The sequence below is a fragment of the Pipistrellus hanaki genome (assembly GCF_964339955.1).
Source record: "Pipistrellus hanaki genome assembly, chromosome: 16".
Classification (NCBI taxonomy): Eukaryota; Metazoa; Chordata; class Mammalia; order Chiroptera; family Vespertilionidae; genus Pipistrellus; species Pipistrellus hanaki.
The window spans coordinates 29916553-29930799 of NC_140518.1; positions in this window are offsets into that span (position 1 = coordinate 29916553).

Below are 14247 nucleotides of genomic sequence, written 5' to 3' on the forward strand. Positions count from 1 at the left end.
GCTGGAGTGAGCACAGCCCAGCCTGTCTCAAGCACCCACCGGCTCCTTGGTACCCAACTGGGCAGATAAGCAGGACTCTCTCCCCTCTGACACTCTGAGCCTTGTCCCTTTGAGGATATCCAGGAAGGCTGCTCTGTGCCCAGAGAAAACGCTGTTCCAATCTAAGGGCTTATAATGAACCAAATTATCCCGAATTAATTGGATGTCGTTAGCAGCATCAGGGAGGGGGTTGGGGAGCAGCAGCATCCACCAAGCCTGGGAAAGGGAGAGCGGAGGCAGGACAGCCCACAATGCAAAATGCTCTGCACAGCTTGTGTGAGAGAAGCATTCCTCACTGTCAGCTCTCGCCGAAATAGCCAAGGCACCCACTCTCGCCCCTGAGAACACCTCTACCCTGAAACTCGACTCTCAGCCTTCGGCTTTGAACATTGTGCCGCCAGGTGCATCTGCCCTGGTTCACAGAGGCGGTAACACAGCCTTGATGATAAGAATGAGCCTGTAGCAGCCCCCACTGTCCCACCAAGCTTCGGGGTCAAATTACAAAGGAATCGGGAGGCCCCATCTCTTTGGCCGTACATCCCACTTCCTGCCTTGATTGGACAGGCGAGGGCGGAGTCTCCAAGCTGAGAATCACATCTGGCTAGGTAATTGCAGGAAACAGAAGAGTGAGGCTCAGAATAGCGCCTGTGGTCTTCAGCCAGCGCTGGACAGAGATGTTGCAGAGACAGGAGCACCTGCTAGAGGGATCTGAGCCCAGAGTCTGATCCTGGCTGATACAGACCAGCTCTCTGACCCTGGACAAGACACTCCTCTCTCTGGGCTTCAGTGTCTTCAACTGAGGGTGCTGGCATGAAGAGTTAATCTCAGTGGTGGGTCACAGACATTGGAAAGAGGCAGGGGTCTTGCAGGCATTGCTAAGGTTTAGGAATCTTTGCATGTACTGTAAGCAGACTGTTTGGTGGGGAAAGAATAGCTCTACGCTCACATGAACTATGTTTTCCAAATGAACATAGAATCTATTAACAAAGCAGTCACTGAGTTCACAGGAATTTTTGTTATTATTATTATTTTTTAATGACACTTTGTCTTTTTTCATTTTTTGGTGGTAAATATGCACAACATAAAATTTACCATGAAATTTATATTCACATTCACTTTTTCATCTCCCCAAACTGGAACCCTGTACTTATAAAACACTAATTCGCCATTATTTCCCCTCTACCCAGTCCTGGGAACCACTAGTCATTATTTCCTTAATCAAAAGACACTAAAAAGGACCTGTATCACATGATCTAACGCATCTAGGGGAAATAATGAACAACATAAATTGATGAACAGAAACAGATCTGGAGACAGAGAAGTACCAATCAGACTGTCAGATCTCAGAGGGAAGGTAGGGGAGGGTGGGGGCAAGGAGGAGAGATCAACCAAAGGACTTGTGTGCAAGCATATAAGCCTAACCAATGGTCATGGACAACAGGGGGAGAAGGGAGGGTATATGTGGAGAGGGGTTTGGGATGGGAATGGGGGATGAGGACAATTATGTGATACCATAATCAATAAAGAAAATTTTTTTTAAAGTTAGAAAAAAAAAAAGGAGCAGCTCAACTCTGTGGAATAAATTGCTGTTGAGAAGAAGTCCTACCTCCGAAAAGGAAGACCTAGATGGGAAAAAGGAAGTCCTACCTCCGAAAAGGAAGACCTAGATGGGCAAAACACATTTAGTGATCTTGTGTTTTCTAACGTTGGAAGGAATAAAATTAATCTGCTAAAATTTTTTTATGCCCTAGCTGGTTTGGCTCAGTGGATAGAGTATCAGCCTGCAAACTGAAAGGTCCCAAGTTCAATTCCTCTCAGGGGCACATGCCCAGGTTAAGGACTTGATCCCCAGTAGGGGGCGGAGAACACGGATCAATGATCCTCTCTCATCGTTGATCTCTCTCTCTCTCTCTCTCTCTCTCTCTCTCTCTCTCTCTCTCTCCCCCCTTCTCTGAAATCAATAAAAATATTTTTAAACATTTTTTTTACTAAAATTAAGATGAATTTACCTTTGAAAACTTGTCTTTTCACATAGGATGGGAAGGCGGAGGTAGACTCTACAGAAAGAGTTAGCAGAGCCATCAGAGCAGTGGTTTCCCCTGCAGGGCTGCAAAGGACACAGAGGAGCCTGACCTGGAGCAGGTAATGTTCTAGTCGGCAAACTGCAGCTCACGAGCCACATGAGGCTCTTTGGCCCCGTGAGTGTGGCTCTTCCACAAAATACCACAGCCTGGACGAGTCTATTTTGAAGAAGTGGCATTAGAAGAAGTTTAAGTTTAAAAAATTTGGCTCTCAAAAGAATTTTCAATCATTGTACTGTTGATATTTGGCTCTGTTGACTAATGAGTTTGCCTACCACTATTCTAGATCCTGACCTGCTGATGGTTACACGGGAGTGGACATATGGAAAAATTCACTGGGATATTTGATTAAGATTTATGTACTTTGCTGCATGTATATTATATCCTGAGTAGCATCATTTTACAAAGGAAGTGAACCATCAGTTCAAAAGGATACAAGTGACAACCTCAGACCAGCAAGAGCCGTATCTTTCCTCCCTCCATGTTGTTAGGTAAGTGTGGTCTCACCTGTACAAACAGAGCAGGGTCCATTCGATCCTGAAATAACACCAGGCAATGGACCATTTCTTTGTTTGTTAAAGAAAACTATGGAGAGCACCTTCTTTGGTCCAAGCCCCCTGCAAGGTCCTGGAGGTATCAGGGGAAGCCTCTGACCTTAGGAGCTACATGGACCATCGTTGTCTCACTGGGCCACCGACACCAGGCATGGGCGGGTTCTGTTTTATCTCACCTAAGGAGCTCTGGCTGCAACCTAAGCTTCTTTCCTCCTCTACTCTTTCAGCAGAGGTCATCTTAAAGACTCTCAGAGGACACATTGGCCAGATGATCATTAGTAGGCGTAATCCTCTTTGTCAGGCAAAACAATCTCCATTCCTTTGTAAACCTGTCCCTCTACAAACCCTGTGATCAAAGCACCTTGGTTTAACACTAGCATGGTGGTATTTCAAGCTCCCTGTTTATGTATCTTTGATCTGGAATTTCTTGAAAACAGGGAATTGCTATATTCATCTTCGTACTGATTATATTTAGTGAACACCGGATATGTGTCTGGCACATAGTATCACAAAGTTAATTGAATACATAGGTGAATTTATAAGTGGATAGATGAATGGAAGAGCAGTAAGCCCATAGTGGTAAAATGAGAGTCACACAGGAATGGCTAGACTGTAAGTAACATTGTCCCAGACTTAGACCCACCCTTTCCCCTTGGCAGATAGCGGCCCACATCATAAAACTTCCTGTCTAGCCCTTTGAAGAGATGGGTTTGATTTACATCTGGCATCAGGCAGCAAAAATATGGGCCTTCAAACTTTTATTACCTTTTTATTATTCCTGGTGACGCACAGAAATGCCATCCAAAACATTAGCAATTATTTTGAAGGGGCAAGTTCCAAAGGTTTGGAAAGGGGGTGTTTTCTAATTTAATAAGTCAGGTTGTTTCTGCCAGGCAGGCCCAGGGGCATGAGCAGGACCGGAGCTGATTTAAAAGCAGAATTGATCTTTCAAGCCTCATTTTCATTTCCATCAGCACACTATCAGACACCTTATGCCCGGGCCAGTTCCTGTCCATGTATAATTTATACATTTGATTTCAATAGATTAATCTCTGTCTCATTCACACAGGGCGGAACAGGGAGAACTCCCTCTTTTATTTTCCACGGAGAGTGATCGGGTAAGAACTCCATATATTTTATTCTGTTTCTGCCCAGAGAATTCTTTTTTTAAAGACTAATTTCAGACTCACTCTCATATTTATTAAGTCTTTAGGAACAGGTTGAATGGTAGACATGGGTGGTGGTTTCTATTTATACCGGACATGGGCTTATCCCGGGCATAGCAGAGAAGAGACCAGCCTATCACCTCCTGATGGAAATGCCCATCCACTTTGGGGTAGAATTGGGATTTTGGGAAAAAGGTTGATGCCAGTGTCGGTGCCACCAACCTCTGGACCCCAGTGTAGCTCCCCATCCTTTGAGTTCCCAGGATCCTCCTCAAGTAGCTTAAGTGGGTCTCCTGTAAGAAGTGGAGAACGCCAGAGAAACCTAACAAATTCCCACAGCACCAGGCTATGGTGTTCTTCCCTTTCTCCCTTTTTCTGACCTATTGCCTTCTGGGAGAATCCGATCCAATTCTGGAATTCCAAAGTTTCAAGAACTATCTTGGCCATGTCTGAATCCTTCCTCCAACTCCAACCTCATACCCAAAGCCTTTTACCAAGAAACCTGGTCTTCTCCATGCATTAGCAATTTCACCCCCGGAAGTCAAGCCACACGCCTTCCTTCAGGAAGTTATTCCTAGCTGGGCGGTGTGGCAGGTTGTACTTGGCTGCAACAAGATCCCTTATCCCACGTGTTCTGAATGTGACACTGGAGACTTGCCCATTAAGAGGTACAGTCTACCTTTCCTCCACATGAAACGAGGCGGACTTGAGACTATAGCCCAAGTGATATTTTTGCTTCCACCTGGTTCTCTGGGAACTCTCATTCTTGGAACAGCTGCCATGCTGTGAGGAAGCCCAGAGCACATGGAGAGGCAACATGTAGGTGCCTGGGTGACAGCCCCTGCAGAGAGCCTAGACAAAGGCCAGCATCAATGCCAGTCATGCAAATGACGAAGCCTTGGAAATAACTAACTCCAGCTACCATCTGACTGCAACTGCCCAAGGGACCCATAGTGAGAACCACCTACCCACCCAATTAATCTGCAAAACCATCAGAGTTAACAATAAAATGATTGTTGTTAGTTTTTGGCCACTATTTTTTGGGAACAATTCATTATGCAGTAACAGATAACCGAAACAGGCATGGTGAGCAGAGCAAGTGAAGACAAAATTGGGCCTCTGGCAGCTTTTCACTTCCCCAGCTTAAAAGACACCCCACTTTTACATAAAATCACATGCAAATGAGTGCTGGCAGCCTCCGATCCTCCTTCTCTCAGCAAATATTTGGAAAGGAGGACAAAGTAGGGAAGAAAGAGAAACAATATTCATTAAATGCCTGCTGTATGCCAAGTAGGTGACTTGTTACCTATTATACAAGAAACTGATGTCTGGAGAAGTTGTGTGGCTTGACTAGGGTCACATTGCTAGGAAGTGTGCTGTTTGTAAAGTGAGGCCTGGCCCTAGCCGGTTTGGCTCAGTGGATAGAGCATCAGCCTGTGGGCCGAAGGGTCCTGGGTTTGATCCTGGTCAAGGGCACATACCTTGGTTGCAGGCTCCTCCCTGGCTCGGGCCCTTGTCGGGACTCATGCAGAAGGCAACCAATCCATGTGTTTCTCTCACATCGATATTTCTCTCTGTCTTTCTCTCTCTCTCTTTTTTTTTAAGTTGTTTTTTAATGTACTTTTATTGATTTTATTTTTTTATTTATTATTATTTTATTTATTATTATTTTAAATATTTTATTGATTTTTTACAGAGAGGAAGGAAGAGAAATAGAGAGTTAGAAACATCGATGAGAGAGAATCATCAATCAGCCGCCTCCTGCACACCCCCTACTGGGGATGTGCCCACAACCAAGGTACATGCCCTTGACCGGAATCGAACCCGGGACCCTTCAGTCCCCAAGCCGACACTCTATCCATTGAGCTAAACCGGTCTCGGCTAGACTTTTTGATTTTCAAAAAAATATATTTTATTGATTTTTTACAGAGAGGAAGGGAAAGAGATAGTTAGAAACATCAATGAGTCATCAATCAGCTGCCTCTTGCATGCCCCCTACTGGGGATGTGCCTGAAACCAAGGTACATGCCCTTGACGGAAATTGAACCCTGGACCCTCCAGTCCGCAGGCTGACGCTCTACCACTGAGCCAAACCGGTTTCGGCTCTCTCTCTTTTTTACACTATCTAAAAATCAATGGAAAAATATCCTCAGGTGAGGATTAAACAATAAATAAATATCTAAACAAATAAACTGAGGCCTGCATAAGTAGCCTAAAACCTGGGAAACATGGGGAGGAAATACATGCTCAATAAAGATAAATTGAATGAATGAATGAATGAATGAATGAATGCACTCCACTTGACTTCTCTCTCTAGCCATTTTCTTTCCCAGTGGCAAAGAGGGTAGATTGAGCAGCCAATGGGGCAATCCTCCCGGTTTGCTTTTCCCAGGAAGAGCAAGAGAAGGAAGAGAGCGGCTGTGAGCTGAACCTAGGATCCCACTGTGGCTGTCTCCTGAGATAGACAGGCCTTCCTGCCAGTGGGGAGTCACCATCCTACCCTCCCTCTCAGGTCAGAGTCTTAGGGCTACCTCCTCTGGTCTCAGCCTTCTCCGAGGTGCAGCTCCCGGCCCAGATACCCAGATGTCCCTTTGGGCCCACCACAGCTCCATCCTGCTTGTGTGTGCAGTCTCTGGTGTCAGTTCCCGGGTCAGAATCGGTGTCATGGTGATGATGACTGAGAAGCAGCCAGGCAGGGCCAGAGGGCTTCTCTTTGTACCCTTGTTCTCTCCAAGCACAACCAGAATCAGAAATAGCTTTCTCCTTTGCTATGGGCATTTGAGGAGGGCTGCAGGTCCTGCAGCTGTGGTGCCATCCCCTTGCTCTTTTTTCATTCGCCCTAGAAAATCAGACATTTTTCCAGGAAAGAGGGAGAAGAAGGCAAGCCTGCCTATGAACCTACACTGCTCATCCAGGCACCTACCACACCCCAAGCACTGTATGATGTGCAGTGACCATCTCATTGAATCCTCATAACAATGCCATGGAGGCACATATGATTCCCGCATTTGACAGATGATAAAACTGAGGCTCAGAGAGGTTAAATAACTTTCCCAAAGTCACACAGTTACTGTGATTTGAGACTGGATTTCAAGCCCTGTCAAGCTTACATAGCTCTAAAGCCTGTGCTTTTTTCCTTCTTCCAGGGAATCAGAATCCTCTTACCCTAAAGAACGTGGGACCATCGCAGGCCAAGAGATAAGCCCACCTCCACCACCCGGATATCACACATGGAGCTGGGGCAGTAAACCTTAGCAAAGACCACAAGCAACTTGCTCAGTAAAACAGATCTGAGCTGCCTCTGTGGTGTTTTGCTTTTGTCTGCAAGACATTTGTACTTCAGATATTTGATTTCTGGTGTGAACTTGTTCCTGAGCCAGCCACCTATCCCAGCCCTGCCTCCCAGAGCTCAGAGGAGCTCATACTTCTTCCTAGGCATCTCACCTAGCCCATGACTGAATCCCATTTCTGCTAAATCCCGTGATGACACAGCAGTTCACACCTACATTCCGGAGCTATACTGCCTGGGTTCAAATCCTGGTTCTTACTACTAATAGGACCTCAAGCAAGTTACTCAACCTGTCCTTGGCTCAGTTTCCCCATTTGCAAAATGGGGCTAATGAGAAAACTTGCCACCGAGGGTTGTGAGGACCCAGTGAGTTAGCATGTGGAAAGAGGCTCATAACATAGGACGTTGGCTGTTGGTGCTATTTCCACCCGGTGTGATTTCCATCCACCCAAGTGCACATCCTCCACACCCAAAAAGAGCCCTATTCTGGGTCTGTAGCACAGACCATTCTGAAGACCATAATGAACAGCCTGCCAGCACCCTCACCTCACCTATCACCCCTCCCAGAACCAGGCAGGGACTGGCCTGGAAGCCTTTGCACATCAAGAAGAATGATCTTTGAAACTGGCCAGATGTAGCCTTAGTAACTCACAAGCCAGCTGCACCCAATTCCATTCATGTGGTACAAACTATTTCACCACATTCAGGACTCACCTTAAACCTAAAATCATTTCCTCAAATTGCCTGTGCGTGGCCTGGAGGCAGCACCCCACACAGAGAGCAGGAGAGGCAGCTGCTCGCTATCGGGCTCCTCCCTCCCATTAGGATATGAACCACCTCTTGAGATGGGACTCCACAGCCAGAGGGTGAATTGGCGACCTCATCGCTTGGTTCACCAGGTTCCAGCCATCCCAAATGCCAGTGACCTTTTCTTTCCCTTTGATGAGTTGATGCCAGGCTTCCAGTGGCAGTCCCTTCCCCGGCCTGCACCTCATCCCCACTGGATGTCAAGGGATTCTAGACTCTAAATGGCACAGGTTAGAGCCTACTGCCGATGTCACTGGTCCTCTCACCCCCACCCCCAACCCCCGCCACTGGTACACTGACTGCGGGTAACAAAGCCGAGTTGAAGCCAGGTTGGTCCAAGTTGCAGAAAACTAATTCTACATTATGCCTCTTTTCTTCTCTCAGCTCAGCCATCCTGAAGGCACCAAGGTAACTGCCCCTGTCTACCTGCCTTCTGTGCACATTCATTCCCTGGTCCCTTCTGTCAGCTGACATATATCTGTTCCTGCATCAGAACTTTTTAGAAAGACATTCATTGAGCTCCTGGTTTTGGCAGGTCATGTGCTAAGTGATTAACAGGCATTGTCTCATTTATTCCTCACAAATACCCTGCGAGGTAGGTACTGTTATTGACCCCATTTTACATATGTGAAAACTAAGGCTCAGAATGACTAAGAAATTTGCCTGGATTACTCATCCAATGAATAGATGAGCCAGGACTTAAATGAGGTCTATCAAATCTAGAACTCAATCTGTTACTACCGCACCCTATTGCTCCCTCTTGCTAAGCCCTGCCATGTTACCTCACACTCCTTGCAGATTCATCTTCACACTGGTCCTGCCCTCTCTGTTGTTCAAGTCTGAGGTCATTTACCACTGGCATTCCCCACTACTGCAGGCAGCCATCTACCTCTTAGCCACTTCTACTTCACTACCTTAAGTCGCTTGCACAATTCTGAGCAAAGCACCTTAAAATCCTTAGCCTAGTTTTAATATCAAGAGTTCTGCGTTCATTGACCAGTATTGTAAGAAGTACCATTGAGTAGCCCCACCAATAGCTGGATTCAAAATCCACCATCCTGGAACCAGGATCCAAGGACCCAGCCTGGTCACATAAATTCAATATGCAAGGGAAGCACAGGCAGTGTTTCCCAAAGTATGTTCAATGGGACCCTTACCCCAAGAGATGCCACACCTCCAAATGGTCCCATAGTCAAACAGGTTAGGGAAGCATTATCTATTCTAATCCCTGCCTACAGGTTTACTACACTCCTGGGCAAATTGTAAGTTTGAGAAGTTTTTCAGTGAAAATACCCATTTCTCTTTATGTAACTCAGTGTTTCTTCATTTATATAATCCCAGAACCCTTTTATCCTTTTTAGGTTCCATAGAATCGAGGTTCAGTGGAATAAGACTGAGAAATGCTGTTCTGGCATCTCCGCCCTTGACGGAATCAGGCCACCTGCAGGCTCACCAGCCTGCCCACAATCACCACCCACATTCCACAGACAGGGTCAACAAGGCCAGCAGCACATGGCCTGGGCCGGTGGAGCAGAGTTCACACTCTGACTATTAGTGGGTCCTTCTGACCCACTTCTGTGATGACCCCTAGACTCTGGAGCCAGCTGCCAGCCCAGCCCAACCCACAGCTGACCAACCTTGACTCAATCCCTCACCTTCAGGCACCTCCTGCCCCCCCAGCTACTGGTGCCAGACCTGTCAAAACAGCCCTTGCAATTTGCACACCTGCTCCCTGCCAGAGAGGGCATGCTGGAGAGAGTCTGGACAACAAGTTTCTCTGCAGAGGAAGCATTCCCCACGGCAGCACTTGAACAGAGCCTTGGGCTGAGGAATTGGCCTCTGTTTGAGCAGAGGCATCCGACAGCTTGCAAGGTGCAGACACAAACAGCTCCCAAGCACAAAACGCCTTCACAAATGTATGGCGTGTGAAAAAACCACCTGTCTCTCCACCACCCCACCCACCAGGTGACACCCACAGCAGCCACCGCTGCCTCCACCCCCAGCTGCCAAAGTCATGTGAATGCTCCCAGCATAACCGGTACATTCTGCCCAGGACAAGATTTCAAGAAACAGTAACAACAGCTAGAGTCCCAGGGCAGGGTAGGGTGAGGATGTGGGGTGTGTGAAATCAATACACTCATCTATACTTTCTCATGAAATTTGTTCAAGCCAGGAATCCTCTTTTTAAAGGACCTGGATTGGTAATGCCCATGACTCTGAACCCTGTGTGGATACATGTATCTAAATCAAAGACCAGCCCAAGCTTTGTTGAATGGGTCCATATGTGTGTCTGCTTTGATGACGGGTACACATGGGTACGTGCGACTGGGAGAAGGGAGTAAAAAAACACAGGAAGAAACCAAAATGATAGGGTTCTGTTAGACAGCACTGCCTAAAAAGATACGTATTTCCCATGATTGATAATTAACCTCAGCATCAATAACTGGCTCACTTCGACCCCACCCCATCAGAGGTCCCCCCTGCCAAGAAATTTATAGGCCCTCTTCTGGAATGCTACCATAAGCACAGAACCATCACAATAACTAGAGGTCAAAGCAATTAACCATTTCCCCAGGCGGAAGTCCCAGCCTCTTATTACCTTGATAATTTACTCCGTAAAGTGTCAGGCACCTTGGCTCAGAGTCACTTTCCAAATCTATTTAAAAGTCCCCAAATTCTGCTGAGTAAAAAAAACCAAAAAACCAAAAAACAAAAACCCAACACAATAAGATCTTCAACACCTCATTGTTTGGTGCTAAATATCACCCATGATACTTATTTAAAAGCCTATAATTATAACACAAGTTGGTTTTCCTTTCAACCTTCCATTTCCTGGGGTAAGGAGACAGAATTAATGCTTTCATTGTTTTTAGTGAGTCTTTGGAGCAGTGGACCAAAAATCGTATCCCTTGGTGTCATCCTTCTCTACCACGTCTTCCTATTTCTGCAGAGATCTTGGAGCCCTCAGACCTAGCCTCCCTGGTTCTCATTGAAAAGTTGTGGAGGTTCTGAACTTTCAGGAAAAATAACAAGAGACGAGAATGCCAAGGCCAAAAGGAGCCAAAATTATATCACAGTCTATCCAATTATGAATCTATGATCTCATCGTCTTCTCTGACCTCTCCTCCTCCCTCCCAACCACACTTCCTCCTGTTTCCTATGCAGCGAATGGTTCCACCATGCTCCACCAGCTGAAGTCACAAGGAGGGGGTCACCCATTCTCTCACCACTATCCTCATGCCATACCCAACCAGCCCCCTAAGTTCTGTCAGGGCCACTCTTCTCCAGCCCCACCTCTGCCACCTTTCTTTCCTCTGGCTTAAAAACAGGCTCCTACAGATGCAGCTCAATGTCATTGTGAATATTTATGCTCTTTGTGAAGCACTGTAATATTAAGTGTACAAATAAGTTCAGAAAAAAATTTACATGCTAAAAATTAAATAAAACCAGGGCCCTAAGCGGCCATGTCTTTCTTCCATTTATTCTCCAGACTACAGCCAGAATGATCTTTCAGAAAAAAACAAAATAGGATCATGTCACTGACCTGCTTAAAACCCCTCAGAAACTGTGTTCATTGGGATAGAATTCTAAGCCCAACCTTGGTATTTAATGCCCTTCATATTGGCACCTCAGGCCAGTTTTTCAGCTTTTCTCACCACTCCCTCTCTTACCAAATATTAAATTACTTATATCTGAACACACCCATGCCCTTTTATGTCTCTAGCTTCTGCATGTCCACATTCTGGGATAATTTTCCATCTTGCTCCTGGCTGAGACCTATTCATTCCCCAAGACTCTACTTATGTATATCTTCCTCTGGAAAATTTTCTGGAAAGGTAAGAAGCCCATTTTCCCTCCCTACACTCCCCATGTGCTCAGATAAAAGCATGCTGTTATCATTATCTTAGCCTTATCCTTCTGGTACGTGACAGAAAGTGATACAGACCCTTGAGCAACTCCTGACCCAGAAAACCTTCATTCTCCCTTTCCTCCTTCCTAACAGAGCCCCAATCTGTTCTGATATCCACTTTGCGATAAGCAGCTCCGCACCTCAGAGAAAGCTGACCACAGCCCCTGACAAGGAATGCACCTGATTGGTTCAAAAATAATTCAACTTCCCTCCACAATGCTTGGCTCAAGAATGTCATGTGATCCTGTTCTGGCCAATGAGATATTATGTTTCTTGAGAGAAATACCAGAGAGATAGATGGTAGGAGGAGATGGCCTCCCTTCTTCCACATCAGGAATTATAACTATTTATTTTTATGTGTTTGTTTGTTTGTTTTTATTTGTGTGTGTGTGAGAGAGAGAGAGAAAGAGAGAGAGAGAGAGAGAGAGAGAGAGAGAGAGAGAGGATGCCTTTGGCAGTCAGGTGAATTCTATGGAAAACTTCTTAGAATGATATTTATACGTACAAATAATGATCATGTAACAAGTATTAAAATATTAAAACATATTTATGCCCTACAGGTTTGGCGCAGTGGATAGAGGTTGGCCTGTGGACTGAAGGGTCCCAGATTTGATTTCAGTCAAGGGCACATGCCTGAGTTTCAGGCTTGGTCCCCAGTGGAGCGGGGGCGGGGGGAGGGGGGTGATAGTGTAGGGGGGGGTTGGGGAGGACGCATGCAGGAGGCAGCCAATCAATGATTCTATCTCATCATTAATGTTTCTATCTCTCACTCCCTCTCTCTTTTTCTCTAAAAGCAATAAAAAAATATTTTTTAAAAACAACATATTTATGCTATAATGTATGTAAAACTTTATTAATACATTCAATATCAAGATCTAGTGGCAGTCTAAAATTACTATAATTTAAAAGTGGGGTTTTACAATATAGTCACAATTATATAATGTTATGTAAAAATACTTGTGATATCCATTGTTTGCAAAACAGCACACTACTGCTTTAGTTTGTTGCCTGCATCCATAATGGAGGAAATACTGAATTTCAGTGAGAGGTTAGTGATGTAATTCTTTTTCCCATTCAGGTTCATGATTCCCTGAGTTTGTCCATGGAACCAAAGAACCCCTATGCTGGCTAAGCTGTTTGGAGCCACCGCAGCCATCTTTGCTAGCAATGTAAGGGTTGGTAAAACAGAGAAATGGAAAAGAAACATGGATCCTTAACGCTGATGCTGAGCCTCCATCTAAACCAACCAATCCCATTGCCCAGGAACTTTAGTTATGAAAAGTAATAAAATCACTTGTTGTTTGAGACCATTGGACCCAGGATGTCTGTCACTTCAACTAATTTACAGTGAAGGAAGGATGTTTAACTCTATGTCAGAGTCAGTGCTACAGGATAGCACAAATAGGGCATCTACACTGAGCCTCTCTCCCGACTAAAGGCAATTTGAACTGCCCCTGCTGTGCTCCCAGTTCAGGAGAATACCGATCCTAGAGAGCATGGCTGCACTGAGCCCTGGGCCAGAGAGGCCAGAGGAGCACCTGGCCCATAACCCTGTTTTGCAAAGCAAATTGGATGGAGGGGACGCCTTCCCCGGGGACCAATTGATGAAAACTCTTTTCCTGACCACTGTACTTGGAGGGCACCTAGAAGAAACGAGGACTCTGAATTTAAAAGCTGACACTCCCATCACCCACAGCATGGGGAAAGAACACTGGGGCACATCAAAGAGCAGTTCTACTCAAACTGTACACCTCCGAAAAGAAATCAAACTTGAGGATGCATCCAAAATACCTTGAACATGCATCTAAAACATTGGAAACAGACTGCAGAGCCCTATACCTGAAGTTCTGATTCATTAGGTTGCCAGTAGTCCCTGAAATTTGCATTTTTTAAACGTTTGGTGTTATGCTGAGGCTGCTGGTCCTGGGACCACACTTTGAGAATCACTGGCCCAGAGGCTCCACAACAGCCTGGAATTACGCCCTCAGCCACATGGCTATTGGTATCACATAGGAAAACAGAATTGGCCTAAAAGTTTGTCAGGTATTAATTAGTATGCTGAGCAATTCATTTAGTTCTCTCTCTCTTTTTAATCTTTATCGTTGAAAGTATTACATATGTCCTCTTTTCTCCCAATTGACCTCTTCTAGCTTTCCCTCACTCCCCTCCCCAGGCCTTCACCACCCTATTGTGTCCATGGGTTATTCTCTTTACCTAATGTGGTTTGAGCTGGGAGTGTGGTTTGTCACTATCTCTGTCAGTAGAGTATTAGAGCCAGCTTGTACTGGCTCACAGAGCCGATTGTTAAAGTTTCAGAAATTTTGCAAGCTGGTTATCAATACAGTCATTAATAAAAATTAAATTACATATATTTATCCTATATAATAAAAGGCTAATATGC